Here is an 18,730-nt window from a genome sequence, read left to right as displayed (position 1 = left end):
GATCCTTTCCTGTAACTGATATCTAGTCTCATAGCATTGTGGTTGGAAAACATACTTGATACAATTTCAATTTTCTTAAATTTACAAAGGCTTGATTTGTGACCCAAGATATGATCTATCCTGGGGAATGTTCCATGAGCACTTGAGAAAAATGTGTATTCTGTTGTTTTTGGATGGAATGTCCTATAAATATCAATTAAGTCCATCTTGTTTAATGTATCATTTAAAGCTTGTGTTTCCTTATTTATTTTCATTTTGGATGATCTGTCCTTTGGTGAAAGTGGGGTGTTAAAGTCCCCTACTATGAATGTGTTACTGTCAATTTCCCCTTTTATGGCTGTTAGTATTTGCCTTATGTATTCAGGTGCTCCTATGTAGGGTGCATAAATATTTACAATTGTTATATCTTCTTCTTGGATCAATCCCTTTATCATTATGTAGTGTCCTTCTTTGTCTCTTCTAATAGTCTTTATTTTAAAGTCTATTTTGTCTGATATGAGAATTGCTACTCCAGCTTTCTTTTGGTTTCCATTTGCATGGAATATCTTTTTCCATCCCATCACTTTCAGTCGGTATGTGTCCCTAGGTCAGAAGTAGGCCTCTTGGAGACAGCATATATATAAGTCATGTTTTTGTATCCGTTCAGCCAATCTGTATCTTTTGGTGGGAGCATTTAATCCATTTACATTTAAGGTAATTATCAATATGTATGTTCCTATTCCCATTTTCTTAATTGTTTTGGGTTTGTTATTATAGGTCTTTTCCTTCTCTTGTGTTTCTTGTCTAGAGAAGTTCCTTTAGCAGTTGTTGTAAAGCTGGTTTGGTGTTGCTGAACTCTCTCAGCTTTTGCTTGTCTGTAAAGGTTTTAATTTCTCCATCAAATCTGAATGAGATCCTTGCTGGGTAGAGTAATCTTGGTTGTAGGTTTTTCCCTTTCATCCCTTTAAATATGTCCTGCCAGTCCCTTCTGGCTTGCAGAGTTTCTCCTGAAAGATCAGCTGTTAACCTTATGGGGATTCCCTTGTGTGTTATTTGTTGTTTTTCCCTTGCTGCTTTTAATGTTTTCTTTGTATTTAATTTTTGACAGTTTGATTAGTATGTGTCTTGTCATATTTCTCCTTGGATTTATCCTGTATGGGGCTCTCTGTGCTTCCTGGACTTGATTAACTATTTCCTTTCCCATATTAGGTAAGTTTTCAACTATCATCTCTTGAAATATTTTCTCAGTGCCTTTCTTTTTCTCTTCTTCTTCTGGAACCCCTGTAATTCGAATGTTGGTGCATTTAATGTTGTCCCAGAGGTGTGTGAGACTGTCCTCAGTTCTTTTCATTCTTTTTTCTTTTTTCTGCTCTGCAGTAGTTATTTCCACTATTTTATCTTCCAGGTCACTTATCCGTTCTTCTGCCTCAGTTATTCTGCTATTGATTCCTTCTAGGGTATTTTTAGTTTCATTTATTGTGTTGTTCATCATTGCTTGTTTCATCTTTAGTTCTTCTAGGTCCTTGTTAAATGTTTCTTGCATTTTCTCTATTTCCGAGATTTTGGATCATCTTTACTATCATATTCTGAATTCTTTTTCAGGTAGACTGCCTATTTCCTCTTCTTTTGTTAGGTCTGGTGGGTTTTTATCTTGCTCCTTCATCTGCTGTGTGGTTCTCTGTCTTCTCTTTTTGCTTAACTTACTGTGTTTGGGGTCTCCTTTTTGCAGGCTGCAGGTTCGTAGTTCCCGTTGTTTTGGGTGTCTGTCCCCAGTGGCTAAAGTTGGTTCAGTGGGTTGTGTAGGCTTCCTGGTGGAGGGGACTAGTGCCTGTGTTGTGGTGGATGAGGCTGGATCTTGTCTTCCTAGTGGGCAGGTCCATGTCTGGTGGTGTGTTTTGGGGTGTCTGTGGACTTATTCTGATTTTAGGCCGCCTCTCTGCTAATGGGTGGGGTTGTGTTCCTGTCTTGCTAGTTCTTTGGCATAGGGTGTCCAGCACTGTAGCTTGCTGGTCGTTGAGTGAAGCTGGGTGCTGGTGTTGAGATGGAGATCTCTGGGAGATTTTTGCCATTTTATATTACGTGGAGCTGGGAGGTCTCTTGTGGACCAGTGTCCTGAAGTTGGCTTTCCCACCAGCACTGACTCCTGGCTGCAGCACCAAGAGCCTTTCATCCACACGGCTCAGAATAAAAGGGAGAAAAAGAAAGAAGGAAGGAAGGAAGGGAGGGAGGGAGGGAGGGAGGAAGGAAGGGAGGGAAAGAAAGAAAGAAAGGAGAAAGAGGATAAAATAAAATAAAGTTATTAAAATAAAAAAATAATTATTAAGAAAATAATTTAAAAAAAAAAAAGGGACGGATAGAACCCTAGGACAAATGGTGAAAGCAAAACTATACAGACAAAATCTGACATGGAAGCATACACATACACACTCACAAAAAGAGGCAAAGGGGAAAAAGTAATAAATCTTGCTGTCAAAGTCCACCTCCTCAATTTGGGATGATTCGTTGTCTATTTAGGTATTCCACAGATGCAGGGTACATCAGGTTGATTGTGGAGATTTAATCTGCTGCTTCTGAGGCTGCTGGGAGAGATTTCCCTTTATCTTCTTTATTCGCACAGTTCCCGGGGTTCAGCTTTGGATTTGGCCCCGCCTCTGCTTTTAGGTCGCCGGAGGGCGTCTGTTCTTCGCTGAGACAGGACGGGGTTAAAGGAGCCGCTGACTGGGGGGCTCTGGCTTACTCAGGCCGGGGGGAGGGAGGGATACGGAGTGCTGGGCGAGCCTGCGGCAGCAGAGGACTGCATGACGTTGCACCAGCCTGAAGTGCGCCGTGCGTTCTCCCGGGAATTTGTCCCTGGATCCCGGGACCCTGGCAGTGGCGGGCCGCACAGGCTTCCTGGAAGGGAGGTGTGGAGAGTGACCTGTGCTCGCACAGAGGCTTCTTGGTGGCGGCAGCAGCAGCCTTAGCGTCTCATGCCCGTCTCTGGGGTACGCGCTGTTAGCTGCGGCTCGCACCCGTCTCTGGAGCTCCTTTAAGCAGCGCTCTAAAAGCCCCTCTTCTCGCACACCAGGAAACAAAGAGGGAAGAAAAAGTCTCTTGCCTCTTCGACAGGTCCAGACTTTTTCCCGGACTCCCTCCCCGCTATCCGTGGTGCACTAACCCCTTCAGGCCATGTTCACAGCACCAGTCCTTTCCCTGCACTCCTACCAGAGCCAGAGCCTCAGCTCCCAGCCCCGCCCGCCCCGGTGGGTGAGCAGACAAGCCTCTTGGGTCGTGAGTGCTGGTCGGCACCGATCCTTTGTGTGGAAATCTCTCCGCTTTGCCCTCTGCACCCCTGTTGCTGCGCTCTCCTCCACCACCCACAGTCTCCGCCCGCAAAGGGGCTTCTAGTGTGTGGAAACCTTTCCTTCTTCACGGCTCCCTCCCACTGGTGCAGGTCCCGTCCCTGTTCCTTTGTCTCTGTTTATTCTTTTTTCTTTTGCCCTACCCATGTACGTGTGGAGTTTCTTGCCTTTTGGGAGGTCTGAGGTCTTCTGCCAGCATGCAGTAGGTATTCTGTAGGAGCTTTTCCACAGATATATTTCTGATGTGTCTGTGGGGAGGAAGGTGATCTCCACATCTTACACTTCTGCCCTCTTCCTAGATCCCCAGATGTTTTTTTATTTCTTGGACAATTTAACGCATCCCCTAGTACCTGATGTGCAGCTAATGATCTGACAAATGGTTTTCCCGCATACCTGTTAATTAGAACGACCAGAAGCAGTTTGCTTTCAGCTGGCAAGGCCAGCAATATACATGCACTGTCCTACCTATCAACTCTCCAGCTCTGTGTCGTCATTTAGTTCTCAAGGATCTTGATTGCCTTTCCCTTCCATGCTGCAGTGGATTACATAATGTTGATTTGACTTAGCAAGACGTAGCAATGACTCTAGACTTATTGGTAAGATATCTGCATGTTAGATGGTAGGACATAAACCCAACAATGTTTCAGGGGCCTTACTCAGTGAAATTTCTTAGTGTGGGGCACGTTGAGATACCCCTTCGACGGTGAAGGAGAAGCTGTTGTTCTGGTCCCTCCTACAACTTAAAAAAAAAAAACCAAAAAAAAAAAACAGTGCCTAATGAGCCCCTTTGGATTTTGGAAGCAATATATTTCTCATTGTAGTGTTACTCCAGCACATTTACTGAGTGACCTGGAAACCTTCAGGTTTTAAGTGGGACCCAGATCAAGAGAAGGCTCTGCATCAGGTCCAGACTGCTGTGCAAGCTGCTCTGCCACTTGGGCCGTATAATTCAGCAGATCCAATGGGACTTGAAGTGTCATTGGCAGATGATGTTTGGAGCCTTTGGCAGTCCCCTCTAGGTGAATCGCAGTGCAGGCTCGTGGGGTTTTAGAGCAAAACCCTGCAATCCTCTGGCATCAACTACTCCCCTTTTGATAAACAGCTGTTGGCCTGCTACTAGGCCTTAGTAGAGCTTGAACTCTTACCCATAGGCCCCTAACTTATCATGCAACCTGAACTGCTCACCATGAACTGGGTATTATTTGACCCACCAAGCCATAAAATTGGTCATGCTTAGGGCACTTCATCATCAAATGGAAGTGGTATATACATCATCAGGACCAAGCAAGCTCTGAAAGCACAAGTAAGTGACATGAAGAAGTGGCCAAAATGCCCATGCCACTCCTGCTACACTATTTTCTGTCTCTCAGCCTGCAACTATGGCTTATGGGGGGTTCCCTGTGATCAATTAGCAGATGAAGAGAAGACTTGGGCCTGGTTTTCAGATGATTCTGCACCATATGCAGGCACCGCTCCAAAGTGGACAGCTGCAGCATTACAGCCCCATTCTGAGATATCTCTGAAGGACAATGGTGAAGGCAAATCCAGTGGCCAGAACTCTGAGCAGTGCACCTGGTTGGTAACTTTTATTAGAAGAAGAAATGGCTAGATGAACAATTTTACACTGATTTATGGGCCATGGCCAATTGTTTGGTTGGATGGTCAGGAACATGGAAGGAACATGATTGGAAAACTGGTGACAAGGAAATTTGGGAACGAGATATGAGATAGACCTCTCTGAATGAGTATAAATCCTGAAGATATTTGTGTCCCAAGTGAATAATTATCAAAGGGTGACTTCATAAAAGGAGAATTTTAATAAGCAAATGGATAGGATAGCTCATTCTGTAGATACCAGTCAGCCTCGTTCCGCAGTCCCACTGTCATTGCCCAATGGGCTCATGAACACAACGGCCATGGTGGCAGGGAGGGGGATTATGCATGGGTTCAGCAACATAGATTTCTATTTACCAAGGGTGATCTGGCTATGGCCACTGGTGAGTACCCAATCCGTCAACAGCAGAGACCAACACTGAGCCTCCAGTGTGGCACCATTCCCCGGGGTGATCATCCAGCTCCCTGGTGGCAGGTTGATTACGTCAGATGGCATCCGTCATGAAAGGGGCAGCAGTTTGTTCTTACTGAAGTAAGCACTCACTCTGGATATGGATTTTCCTTTCCTGCATGCAGTGCTTCTGCCAAAGCTAGCATCCATAGTAATAGCATGATAGTGGATGACTTCCAAGGGGAAGTTGGACTACTCATCCATGTGGAGGAAAGGAAGAGTATATCTGGAATACAGGAGATCCTTAGGATGTCTCTTAGTATTACCAAACCCTGGAATTAAGGTCAGTGGAAACTATAACAGCTCAATCCAGGTAGGATTACTAATGGCCACAGCTCTTGAGGAATGAGGGTTTGAGTACTCCACCAAGTAAAGAACTACAATCAGCTGAGGTACTTGCTGAAGGCATAGGGAATACAGAATGGGTAATGGAGTAAATACCAAGTACAACCACATGACCAGTTATAGAAGCCTGTAATTGTTATGAGTATTTTTTCCTTATTTTGTTATGGATGTGTTTGTGTGTGTGTGTGTGTGTAGCATCTTTGTTTTCTTTGCTCTCTTATCCCCTTATCAAGTAATATAAGATGCATTGACTTCATATCATAGTATTTAAGTATCATTATCTTTACATCTTAGTATTTAAGTTACAGGATATCAAGGAGGAGGGTAAACATCACTCAAAGACTTTTATCTCCTCTTCTGGGGAAATGGCTAATGCGTTTTAAGTTGTATGCAAGGCATTTTTATCACATTAAGCAGAATTATAACCTTGTTATTATCTTTATTAGGAGATTAAGTATGGTTTAAGTGGATGCATAAGGATGCCAAGTTGACAAAGGGTGGACTTGTGATGGTCAGTTTTATGTGCCAATTTGACTGAGCCATGGGGTGCCTAGATATTTGGCTAAACATTATTCTGGATGTTTCTGTGAGAGTTTTTGGATGAGATTAATATTGAGATCTTTAGACTGAGTAAAGCAGATTGCGCTCCCTAATGTGAGTGGGCTTCCAGTCAATTGAAGGCTTGAATAGAACAAAAAGGCTAACCATCCCCCGAGTAAGAGAGAATTCCTCCTGGCTGACTGCCATCACACTGGGACAGTAGCTTTTTTCCTGCCTTTGGACTTTAACTGAAATCCCAGCTATTCCTGAGTCTTGAGGCTGCTTCCCTTCAGAAAGGAACCACAACATCAGCTCTCCTGGTTCTCAGGACTTTGACTTGGACTGGAACTAAACCATTAGCTCTATTGTTTTCAGCTTGACAGCTCACCCTGCAGATCTTGGGATTTGCCAGCTTCCATAATAGCATGAGCCAATTCCTTATTATAAATATATGTACATCCTTTTGGTTCCATTTTTCTGGAGAACCCTGAATAATACAGCCACAATGTGTTATCACTTTTAGACGTTAGTGTATTTGATTTGTTAATGTTTTGTTAAGGATTTTTGCACTATGTTTATGAGGGCTGTTGCTCTATAATTTTCTTGTAATGTTTTTGTAAGGTTTACCTGTTGGGATTGTGTTGGCCTCATCAAATGAGTTCGAAAATATTTTCTCCTCTTCCATTATCTGAAATGATTTGTTTCAGATTGTTATTATTTTTCACCAAATATTTGATAGAATTCACTAGTGAAATTATTTAAGCCTGGAGTTTTCTTTGGAGGATTTTTTTTTTTTTTTTTTTTTTTGCGGTACGTGGGCCTCTCACTGTTGTGGCCTCTCCCGTTGCGGAGCACAGGTTCCGGACGCGCAGGCTCAGCGGCCATGGCTCACGGGCCCAGCCGCTCCACGGCATGTGGGATATTCCCGGACCGGGGCACGAACTCGTGTCCCCTGCATCGGCAGGCGGACTCTCAACCACTGCGCCACCAGGGAAGACCTGGAGGATTTTTTTTTAATAGCAAAATTATTTTCTCTCACAGGTATAAGTATACTCAGATTTATATTCTTGTTTCCTTTTTCTAGAGAGTTGTGCTTTGCAAAGAATTTCTCTATCATATAAGTTGTCAAATCTATTGGCATAAAATTGTTCATAATATTCCCTCATTACCTTTGTAATATCTTAATATATGCCCTGATAATTCCTCTTTTATTCTTGCTCAGATAATTCAGGTTTTATTCTTGGTTTATGCGATCAGTTTTGCCAGGTGTTTATCAATTTCAATTAATAAATTCAAAGAATCAGTTTTGTGTTTTGTTAATTTTCTGTTTCTTTATTATCTATCTTTATTGATATCTGTTCTCTTCTTTATTTTTTCCTGCTACTTATTTTAAATTCAATTTACTTGCTTTCTTAAAGTGGAAACTGATAGTTTATCTTAAACCTTTAAATATTTCCAATGTAAGTATTTGAAGCAAAATAGCAACAACAAAAAAATCACTTTAAATATTTTTCTTAGCTGAATCAAACATATCTTGTTATATTTAGTTTATTGCAATTTGGCTCAGAATATTTTATATTTTCCCCTACAATTCCTTCTTTACCTCATGGGTTAAAGTGTACTGTTTAACTTTCAAATATTTAGTGATTCATAATTCAACTCTATTATACTAAAAGAATAATTGTTCTATGATTTCAGTCTTTGAAATTTAGTTATACGTGTTTTATAGCCAACATATGCCTTTCTTGACGAACAGTCCATGTGCATTTGAAAAGAGTACATATTCTAAAGTTGTAGGATGTAGTTTCTTACTATTGTCACTTAGGTCAAGATGGTTGATAATGCCACTTAGATTTTCCGTATCTTTTATACGTTCTTAATAATTTTTGACTTAACTGCTATATCAGTTATTGAGAGAAAACTACTAAAATATCCAATAATGATTTTACTTTAATTGATTTCTTTCCTTTGCTGTTTCTCAGTTCTCTCAGGTCCCTTCTTCTACTTTGAAGTTGTTGTCATCAGGTGCAGAGTAATTCATAAATGCCATATTTTCCTGATGTATTGACCCTTTTATGAACTGCTCAACCACTGCGCCACCAGGGAAGCCCTTTAATTCTAAAATATGTTTATTTCACTTTCATTTGTAAAGTGTACTTTTCTTATATATAATTCTGATTTAGCAGGTTTTTTTTTTACTTTTCCTTTAGTACTTTGAAGATATCATCAGTCTGTCTTCCCTACATTTTGAAAAGTTACCTTCATTTCTTTTGCTTTACCTTATAGGTATTGTGTCTTTTTGTCTCTGGCTACTTTCAAGATTTTCTCTTTAGCTTTGGATTACAACAGTTTGACAAAGATGTACCTATGTGGGATTTTCTTTGTATTTATACTGCTTTCTGTCCATGAGCTTCTTCGACCTATAAACTGATGTTTTTCAGCAAATTTGAGAAGTTTTCAGCCATTATTTTTTCAATTTGTTTTGTTTTTGTTGTTCTATCCTATTCTCTCTTATCTTGCCTCCTGGGACTCAAATTACATGTATGTTAGACTTATTGCTATCATCTCACAGACAGCTGTGGCTTTGTTCAAGTTTCTTCTATCTCGCTTCTCTTTGTTCCTTAGATTTAATAACTTCTATTAATCTTTCTTCAATTCCACTGACTCTTATACTATCTCAAACCTGTTTTGAAGCTCCTCCAATGACAATTTTATTTCCATTATTGTACTTTTTGGGTCTATAATTCCCATTTTGTTCTTTTTTTTTTTTTACTAGTTTCTATTTCTGTGCTGAGATTCTCCATCTGTTCCTCCGTTGTGCACATATTTATCTTTCAGAAGTTAAACATATTTATATGTTATTTTAAAGTCTTTATCTGCTCATTGCAACATCTGCCTCACCTTAGGGTTTTGTTTTCCATTGATTTTTCATGAGCTAGGGTCACATTTCGTTTTATTTTTACATATCTACTGATTTTTATTTGGATACTGGACATTATGAGTGATACATTGTAAAGATCCTAAATTCCGTTATGTTTATCTGTGGAGTGTTTTTTAAACAGATTTATTAAGGTATAATTGATATACAAAGAACTGTACATATTTATTGTGTGTAACTCCACATATGCAAACACCTGTGATACTGTCACCGCAGTCAGTTAATAGACATATCCAGCAGCGTGATTTTTTTTTTTTAATTCTAGCAGGCACTTAATTTGATAGTCAGACTCTCTTCTCTACATTGGCAGTTGCTGAACTCTCAACTGAGTAATTTCAGGTTCCACCATTTTTTTTGTTTCATTTTGTTTTTGTTTTTCCGGACCTCTCTGTTTCCCCTCCAGTTAGTGGTCAGCCAAATTACAGATTTAATTTGGGGCTTATCCTCTCTGTAGTTCCTTCCCTTTCAAGATTTCCTCCCAAATGTCCCAACTCTGACAATACCAAACTGTAGTATCTCATACCTCAAGTGTGTAAAGTTGTGTCTTTCTGCTGTACTTGACATTTTTTAGTCAACCACAAAATGGCAAGTTTCACCTCTTCAGGTCATCTTTCAAAAGTATTCTCTGCTCCAGTTTCTCCCATTTTTAGTCACTCTTCAATGCCTTCAAAGAGTTGGTTATTTGTTTTTTAAATTTTAAGTTTGATAACTGTTACCAATGGGAGGGTTGGTCTAACTAATCTATCGCACAGAAACCAACCCCCAAAGCTTTTACTGTCACTCTAAAGGCTAACAATTCAAGAATCACAAGGGTCAACAGCATTTAACAAAAAGCGTATACCACATTTTTAACAAAACATGAACACAGGAGGAGTCTGAGGGACTTGGTTGTCTCTTTTTCATTAGTTTTCTTCAATCACAAACAGAAGAAATTTTACTGATTATTTTGTGTGTTTTTCCCTAGACATTTTGCTAAATAATTACGACAAATCTGATGAGGACAAATTTTTGTTGAAAGAAAAGTTTATGGGCAATGTATGAAATCCTGCCAAACACCAGTTATTCCCTACCCTCTATTTTCCAGGTGCAGGGAGTTAAAAGTTATATAAAATTCAAGTCTGCTATTGTAATCGACAGGCATGACCTATTTCACCATGTTAAGTCCCCCAGTGTGTGGAAAAAGAATTGGGGCCAGCTGTCCCCTCTTTGTACCCAGGACCTAAAAGGAAGAAATAAACTGCTGCATTAGAGATTAAGATCAACTATATAAGAAAATATTTCTCAATGTTGAAAGTGATTAAACTCTTCAATGGGTAACCAATAACAGTGTCTGAGGGGATGTTTATGTGAGTGTATATGTGTGTGTGTGTGTGTGTGTGTGTGTGTGTGAACATGTGATTGACGGTATCTCTTCTGTATCTAAAAATGATAGTATATGCTTTATCTTGTATGAGTTTGTAATCAAAGCTCTGTCATAAAAGGGTTGTTTTAAATATCTAAAAGATACCATTTAAAAATTGGCCTTATTTTCCAGGATGTGTAAGACCACCCAGTATAATAATGTGGCAAGGTCAGACATCTCAGTCAATTGGGACTTTGGATTCCTTCAGAAAAAGGATAAATTCAGCTAAGTGCCAATATTATTTCAGATCCTTCTCGTACTACCTCAAGCACTGTACTTACTAGTCACATAATTAGTATTTAATACATACTCAAATGCCAGAATATTTAAGCCAGTGCAGTGAAAAAGTAAACAGTGGTATCAGGAGAGCTTGTTTCAAGACCCAGCTCTGCCAAAGAAAGGCAGGGCTATTGAAAGTTTATTCTTTGTGTTGTTACTGATCTGAGAGTCTCACTGTGAATGGGTTTAAGGGTGTCCATGGCCATGGGTACCACAGTGTCCAGTAGTTCCTAGGATTGAAGAACACTGAATGCTGCTCAGGCAGCTCTGTGAAAGTCACCCTTCTTCTGCTAGATACTCCCCATAGGCTTTCAGTCTTGTTACTAAATAACTAGGGCTAAATTACTTATGGAAATAGAGCTTGGGTCTGTGGCTTTGACTGCTTTCCAGACATATGGAAAGAGCTCTTATTCTAAGAGCTTATTAAGACCTGTTTTTCCTCAATGCAAATTTGTTTGAGCCAATTAAAGGGGAAACAGCTAAATTAAAGATAGCTAACACCTGTATTTGTGCTCTGTGGCGCTGTATTAGTCTGCTCAGGCTGCCATAGCATAATACCACAGATGGGGTGGTTTAAACAACTGAAACTTATTTTCTCACAGTAGTAGAGGCTAGAAATCTAAGATCAAAGTGCCAGCAGAGTTGGTTTCTTCCGAGGTCACTCTTTCTGGTTTGAAGATGGCCACTCACTTGCTGCCTCTTCACATGGTTGTCCCTCTGTGCAGGTGCGTGTACCTCTGGGATCTGTCTCCATGTTCAAATATCGTCTTCTTATAAGGATGTCAGTCAGATTAGATTATGACCCACCCTCAGGTACTTTAGCTTAATCACGTCTTTGACGGTCCTATTTCCAAATAGACACATGGGTTAGGGTCCATCCCAATGACCTCATTTAACCTTAATTACCTCTTTTAAGTCTGTATCTTCAAATAGAGTCACATCTGAAGTACTGAGGGCTAGGACTTCAACATATGAATGGGGTTGAAGGGGGGAGGACACGCAATAGGGCTCATAATAGATGCCAAATCTATCAGCAGCCATTTTGGCACATTCACAAACAACAAAAGACCCATCAAAGAAAGACACTTACACAATTGAAACTATTGAGAAACTACACAATACAATATACTTTTTGCTTATCTGTCCTCTGGTATATCTTTTGAATCTTCTCTGCTCTTTCTTGCCACAGGGGAAATTTCCAAGCCAAGTTTGCAATATTGAAATGAATAAAGTTATATATTACCCAAATAATGGAATGTCAATAGCTTTTAAAAATCAAATTTTAAAAAATGATATAGAAAAATGCAAACAAAACAATATTAAGTAAAATAAATACCAGACAAAACTATCTACATATTATAGTCCTACTAACAACCTTCTAAGGTTCATATGAGGATTAAATTAGTTATATGTAAAACACTTAGAAGATTTTCTAGCATTAGGTAAGTATTCAATATATAACTTTTATTATAGCTTTTTATTATTACTTGTATTATCATGTAGAAGAAGAATTTAAGATTTTTACTGTTCATCTGTTTGTCTTCCTCTGTACTACAGTGCACGGCCTTTAGCTGTCATTCATACTCCACATTTCCTTGTATAGGCTCCGCTTTCATAAGCAACATCTCTATTGAGGCAAGAGTGTCACAGGTGAGTATGATGTTTTAAGTCTAGCCTACTTAACAGACTTGAGAATTTCCTTAGAGGTTGCTTTGTGATTGAAATTGAGAGGAATACTTTTCTTTAGCAGACACTATTAACCAGTCTGTCAAAAACACACTAGATACAAAGGACTTGAATTACAGGGTTGTTTGGGGAAGGCTCCTGCAGCCTGTAGTATCATTAGTCAGGAAGAAGTGGTTCTTATATTAGTCAGGCCCCCTAAGGATGTTGACAAGGATAATAATTCTTTCCCAATGCTCTGATATTGTTTCATATTAAAACAAGAGAGGAAAAAGGCTTTGGGAAAGAATACACATTTTTAATAGAAGCTATAATTCTGTGTGAAGGATTATCTGAATAGTTTGCTCAAGAAATGAAATTACAGAACTTACTCCACTGATATAGCTATCGAGGAAACGAAGCCAAAGTCCTATCATTCTTTGTAGTAGAGGTTTGTAAGGACAGTTAGCCTTGTGAAACTTCTGTCCATAAGTCCACAGGCTTTTGCTTTGCTCTGAAAAGAACAAACTGGTATTATTAACCTGTGCTTAATCTGACTACATAGCTTTATTAAAAGTAAACAGCATTATAGCCTCTGAATCCTTCAGGTATTAACATATATAGCTTTTAAAAATGACAAGTCACAAACATAAAAAGATATATAGCCTCGTGGATAACTTTCGCCACGTTGGGTATGGATGGTTAATAATAAATCTTAGTTTAGCTAATACAGTTTACTTGCCATCATCTTGACTCTATGAGATACATAAAATTCTGCCTCAATTTATTTAAACATATCAGAAATGTATAACTTTCCTGGGTAATTTTTGGTCCCTGCATTCTCCAGAAAATTACCAGAGGCTTGAGCCGGGTTGAGGTTTGTTGTAGGTGGAGCCCTCCAGGGGGCAGAACTATGTCTCCTTGTTTAACTCTAATTTTTTTGAGTACCTAGCTGTCACTGGATCTCATAGGGAAAAATATAAAATCCCCAATCAATTTAGAAATAGATTTAGACCCAGAAGATAGCCAATTAATGCATCTCAACTTTTCAGAAAGCCTGAGTACAAGCAAGTAGCCCCCAAGGCCCCAGGTAATGACTGCTATTTCCATCTTCATCCAGGAGAAAAAAAGCTGGAAACAGCCTTGATTCCAAGAGTGTTTCAGACCACTGATTTTTATCACCGAGGTAAGAGTCATTTGCAACTAATGTATAGAATCATAGCCTCTTAGAGCTACAAGGATCCATAGGGAAAATCCAATCTAGTGCTCTCATTTTACAGATGAACAGACTGAGGCCTAAAGAGGGTTAGGGACTTGTCTGAGGTCACATACTTGTTAATAGCACAGCTGGGATATTGATAAAATGTACCATTTCTAAAAGGCTTAATGGTGCTTGAAAAGCAATTGATTATCCTAAGTAACATAAATGCTTCCCCTTCGATGTTACTTGCACTATTGTTTGTAGAAAGTACAAAATTGTATTTCAGCCCAGCTCCCTCTTGAGATAAATGAAAATTAATACTAAAGCCAAAAGATTTTTGTTTAGAATTTGATGCTGCTTCAAGTAAAGCAGGACTTAAAACAACTCTACTGATGAGTGTCTCACGCTCACTTCTAGGAGCAAGGATAGGAATGGGGAGAAAGATGCCCGCCAAGTTCATGGATAAAAGGGATTTCTGGGCCTTGAATGTTTTTCTCTCAGAAGCAGAGAGTCCCTTTCTCATTTTGAATAGCATGACTGCGACCGGGCTTGTTGGACTCAGGGGTACCTTCTCCCTAATCTTCTGACTATGGCAGATCTGGGAGACTGTGGGTGGCACTCAGTGTCCAATCACTTCTTGTTTGTACCCCTGTTTAGGTTGCAGAATAAGATAGCATCTGGATAGGAAAAAAATGGTAACTTGGTTGTTACCATTTAATAAATAACTATGGTATCTGGAGTCATAGCAATGAAATATCTGGGCATAATTAAATATATATATATATATATATATATATATATATATATATGTAGATTGTATAAACCAGCATCTTTTACACAGCCTGGTTATAAATTGGTTGAGCCAGTTTGATTACTGGAGTCATGTTAGTAATGAGACTAGCAATATATTCTACAGATTTAGAGGCTGTTGGTGAACTGGGTATCTTGTAGAAAAGCAATGTATTGTAGAGTAATAGAGGTTTTGGCTTCTCTGTCCCATCTTTAATTGAATTAGAAATTTCGTTTGAGAAAGGAAGGTTAGAGTCTCAGTCTCACATTTGGTCTCAAGTAAGCATGGAAGCTGGAATGTTAAGTAGAATTTCACCATCATTGTTGCCATCGTCCACTGTCCCCTGAGCACACACTGCCATAGGCCAAAGGGAGGGCAGCTTATCCATGGTGAGAGGTCAGCAGTTTGCAGAGGAGGTGAGAAATTATTACAGCTGCTACACTGCATTGCTTTCTCAGCTGTAAATGAGGCTTCTCATTAATGAATCATGCACACAGGCTGCCAGGGTCTCAGCATTAATTGGCACTAATGGGAACATCTTATGGTTGAAGGGGAGAGCTATGGGAACCACTTTAAGTCTGATTGTATTTGGAAGAGAGCTTGGACAATTTACATTTTCCATGAAATTCTAGGGCAGCCTTACACAACATATTTTCATTCCAAACCACAAGTAGATCTGCAGAGAAGTGTATCGAATTCTTTATGAGAGACAAAGAATATCACCAAGTGTTTCAATGAGATTTTCCATTCTCTGGCAAGCACGGCACCTACAGAGAGTGTCTGAATCTGCTTTTTACTGCACCATGCATTCTAAGGCCTAATGCAGTGTATGTAATTTGCTTTATTCCTTTGAGATCATTCAGCAGGGATTCAGTGCAAGTTAGCCCTGAGGAAATTTTGACCAATAAATTTTGTTTAAAAAATGTGTCCTCCCATGATAATGTACTGTTATTCAACAAAATAGGCTGATCCAGAAGTTTAATCTGAGCTGCCTAGAATGTTTTACCCCTTAAGTGGAACTGCTTTGTATTATTTATTTTTTAGCCCCCCAGAAAGAGCCCCTTGTAATTAGTTGTGTGATGTTTGGCATTGAGGAATGGATATTCACAATGTTGGTGTAGGTCAGACCTTTTCAGATGATGCAGCAAATGGGTAAATCCTGCTTCCCAGAACACCTCAAGGCCATACTACCCCCTAGAGTGAATTGGAAAAAAGGCATGCCTGCCTTAAGGTAGATGCACCCGCACAAAGGCACACTGCAGCCCCCACTTGCTCCTTCAGTTGGGTGCTCCAGTGCAGTGCACAACCTGTACAAGGTACAGCTACATAATAGCTTTGATATCCTTCTGAACGTTAGCACCTCTCTAACCCAGCAGCGAGTCTGTGGGAGGGACCCAGAACAAGCAAGCTGATCTTATAAAGAAAAATATAGGGCCCAGAGAAGAAGATGTGGAACAGGTCTATGGGGAAGCCACAATAACGACATAATTTTTAGTGGAGGAGAATGTAATAGAAAGCTTGAGCTCCACATCCCTGAAAGCTATTTTTTTCACATTTTCAATTCAATTTTTATATGTGTATATGTAAATAAACAATATAACAGCACCGAGGACCTCTGTAAAATTTCATCATACAGTTTCTGTGCAGGATGCTTCATCAATAAATGGCACTTAATTTGTTTTAAAAACATTTGATTTCAGAAAACTCTTTAAACTGTCCATCAGAAACTGGGTGGGATTTTCCAAAGACACTCAGATATTCAAATCAATACAATCTGTCTTCTGAATATCAGCTTGAGTTACACAGGCTAAGCTGAGGACCCTTCGCATAGTGTTGAAGATACGATGCAACTTGCACTTGAATTGTCATTGCACTGCCTCAGACTTAGGCTGCCATCATCACAAGTATCTTCTATCCCTGAGATCAGCTACATCAAGATGGCTTATCACCTAAATCACATTGGTGAAAATACCTGCTAACCAAGCAGATTAATCAATTCAAATTCATCTTTGCTGTCCACTAAGAGCCTCACTTCAGAGCACCTTCTTGCAAGCTGCCAAATTAGCGAATGATCCTCAGGTAATAAAGGTTTTCCAAGACAAGCCAATAATGCATAAAGTCATCATCCCAATTCTGTAATAATTCTCTTTCTCTAAGCCAGTTACTCATAAATTCCAAGACACTAGTTACTGTTGATTGATTTATTCTGCTAACTATAAGAAGCAAGGGAGGAAAACCAATCTGGGGATAATCCATCCCAGGACTTCAATTTGTAGCTGATCCAACAGCCCCTTCTGAGTATAACATTTCACCCAGACAAAAGTTTTTACAGCTTTCTTCATCTTCAGATTTTGGAAGAATGAAGGATATTTATCCCGGGAAAGGAGAAATAATTACGTATTTTACATAGTTGAAAGGCATGATCCTGTTACTACCCAACTGCTGAGATTTCCAGTGACTTCAGTGTCTGTTCACGCTCTGTTGAACAGTTGAAAACGGTGCTACTTGTTGCTCTTGCCTCTGAAGTTTGGAGGAATATCCTTTAGGAACAGGTTTTTATTCTGAAAGAGAAACATTCACACTTTGCTTCCTTTTCAAATTCTTTGGGTCGATGTGAGCTACCACATCTGGACATTGAGCTACTTCAATCTAGACTGGCCTCAGGGATTCCTGAGGCATCCTTGGGGATAGAGAGGGAGCTAAATTTTCTGTCAAGTTGCAGGGCTCCACTGGCAACATCTGAGGCATCAGGTCTTCCACTGCAGACTCCACTGGCACCTATGCCATGGTTTTCAACTCAGCCAGTTCCACCCAGCACATGTACCAAGTCTAGGTTGGTCACTGCACAGGCACACAAATAAGCACTTTTGGCAGAGAGATGAGCAAGAGATAGGCCTTAGGGGGCTAAATAATGTATGAGTAAGCCTGTTGATTGTATCAAAGTTAGGGTTCCAATGGTATAATGAAGATTTTGAATTTAGTTCTTTGCAGAAGTAGTGATCAACATCCCCCAAAGGTATTTTTATTTTTAACCAATACAGCCTTAGAGTAATTTGTTCTACAGTTCATCCATTGTCAGAAGTAAATATTTTCTTTAGGATCAAGTAATTTATTGCTGGAAAATAATGTAGGAATCTTTTAATCCTACCCTTTCATTTCACAGATAAGAAATCATGTGTACAGCTCAGTGATATATAGCTAGATAATAATGATGGAGAGTGGCCTAGAATCTAGGTCTCAGGACGAGAAGTCTGTTTCACATTCCATCTGTGTCATGCTAAATGCCCCAAATACACGCCCATGTCCCAGGTTCAAGAGGTGCTTTTAAGTCTGATATTCTGCTGTTGGGTGACTGCATCTGATACAGCCTACCCATACCCTTCCCACATTAATACTTTTGACTTCTCTCCTCTCTGTCTTCATCTTTGCAAAATGAGGAATGATAATCTTCTGAACTATCCTTTTGAGGATAGTTGATACTCACAGATGACAATGGAAATGGCATTCCCCTTGGTTTAGGGAGTTGTATTAGCTGACCTCTAAGTTTCCTTTCACCTTAGGATCTAGTTTTACCAGCATGGCAACCTCTTTCTCTTTTGCTTATTTAGTTACCTTTCCTTCTCTACTCTTATGTCTTTCTTGAGGGGCAATACCAAGACCTGTTATGGTACAATAAACAAGGTTAAAATAATGTTTTCAGTCCACCACCCTGCTCTCACATCCCCATCCCTTCTCCCATTTTACACATTATACACACACACCCTTGCTTACATATAATATTGTGCTGATATGTTGGATGTAACAGTATATTAGAATTAGTCCACTGTGGCTCCTTAAATTAAGTCTAGTAGATCCAATTAGAATTTGGTGCTGCTTTAGTAAAGCTGTGCTTAAAATTACTCTACTGATGAAGGTCTCATACTTACCTTTGGCAGCATCTTCTATCTGTGACTGGACCACTCATGAAATTCTGAGCAACTGGCAGACCTACAGGCCTCTTCTGGGAAAAGCTGCCAAGGCAGGTCCTTATGCAAAGGTAGCTAAGCTTTCTGGAATGTGACTTTAAGAATCTGGTCACAACTGACTGAACCAAGGATTGTTCATCACAGGAATATATTTATTGACTTAACATTGGACTAGCAGCCTTTAAGATGACCAATAAGGTTTCTCTATATTTTATAGTGAATA

At 39.7% G+C, this 18,730-nt stretch overlaps 1 pseudogene; it reads right to left on the bottom strand.

The window, feature by feature from the left end:
- Positions 1-16,474: 16,474 nt before the first annotated feature.
- On the bottom strand, positions 16,475-17,362 carry LOC136119251 (gem-associated protein 2 pseudogene; annotated as a pseudogene).
- Between the last annotated feature and the right edge of the window lie 1,368 nt (positions 17,363-18,730).

The sequence above is a fragment of the Phocoena phocoena genome, chromosome 2, assembly GCF_963924675.1.
Source record: "Phocoena phocoena chromosome 2, mPhoPho1.1, whole genome shotgun sequence".
NCBI classification, from domain to species: Eukaryota; Metazoa; Chordata; class Mammalia; order Artiodactyla; family Phocoenidae; genus Phocoena; species Phocoena phocoena.
This window is presented reverse-complemented; position numbering and strand designations above follow the sequence as displayed.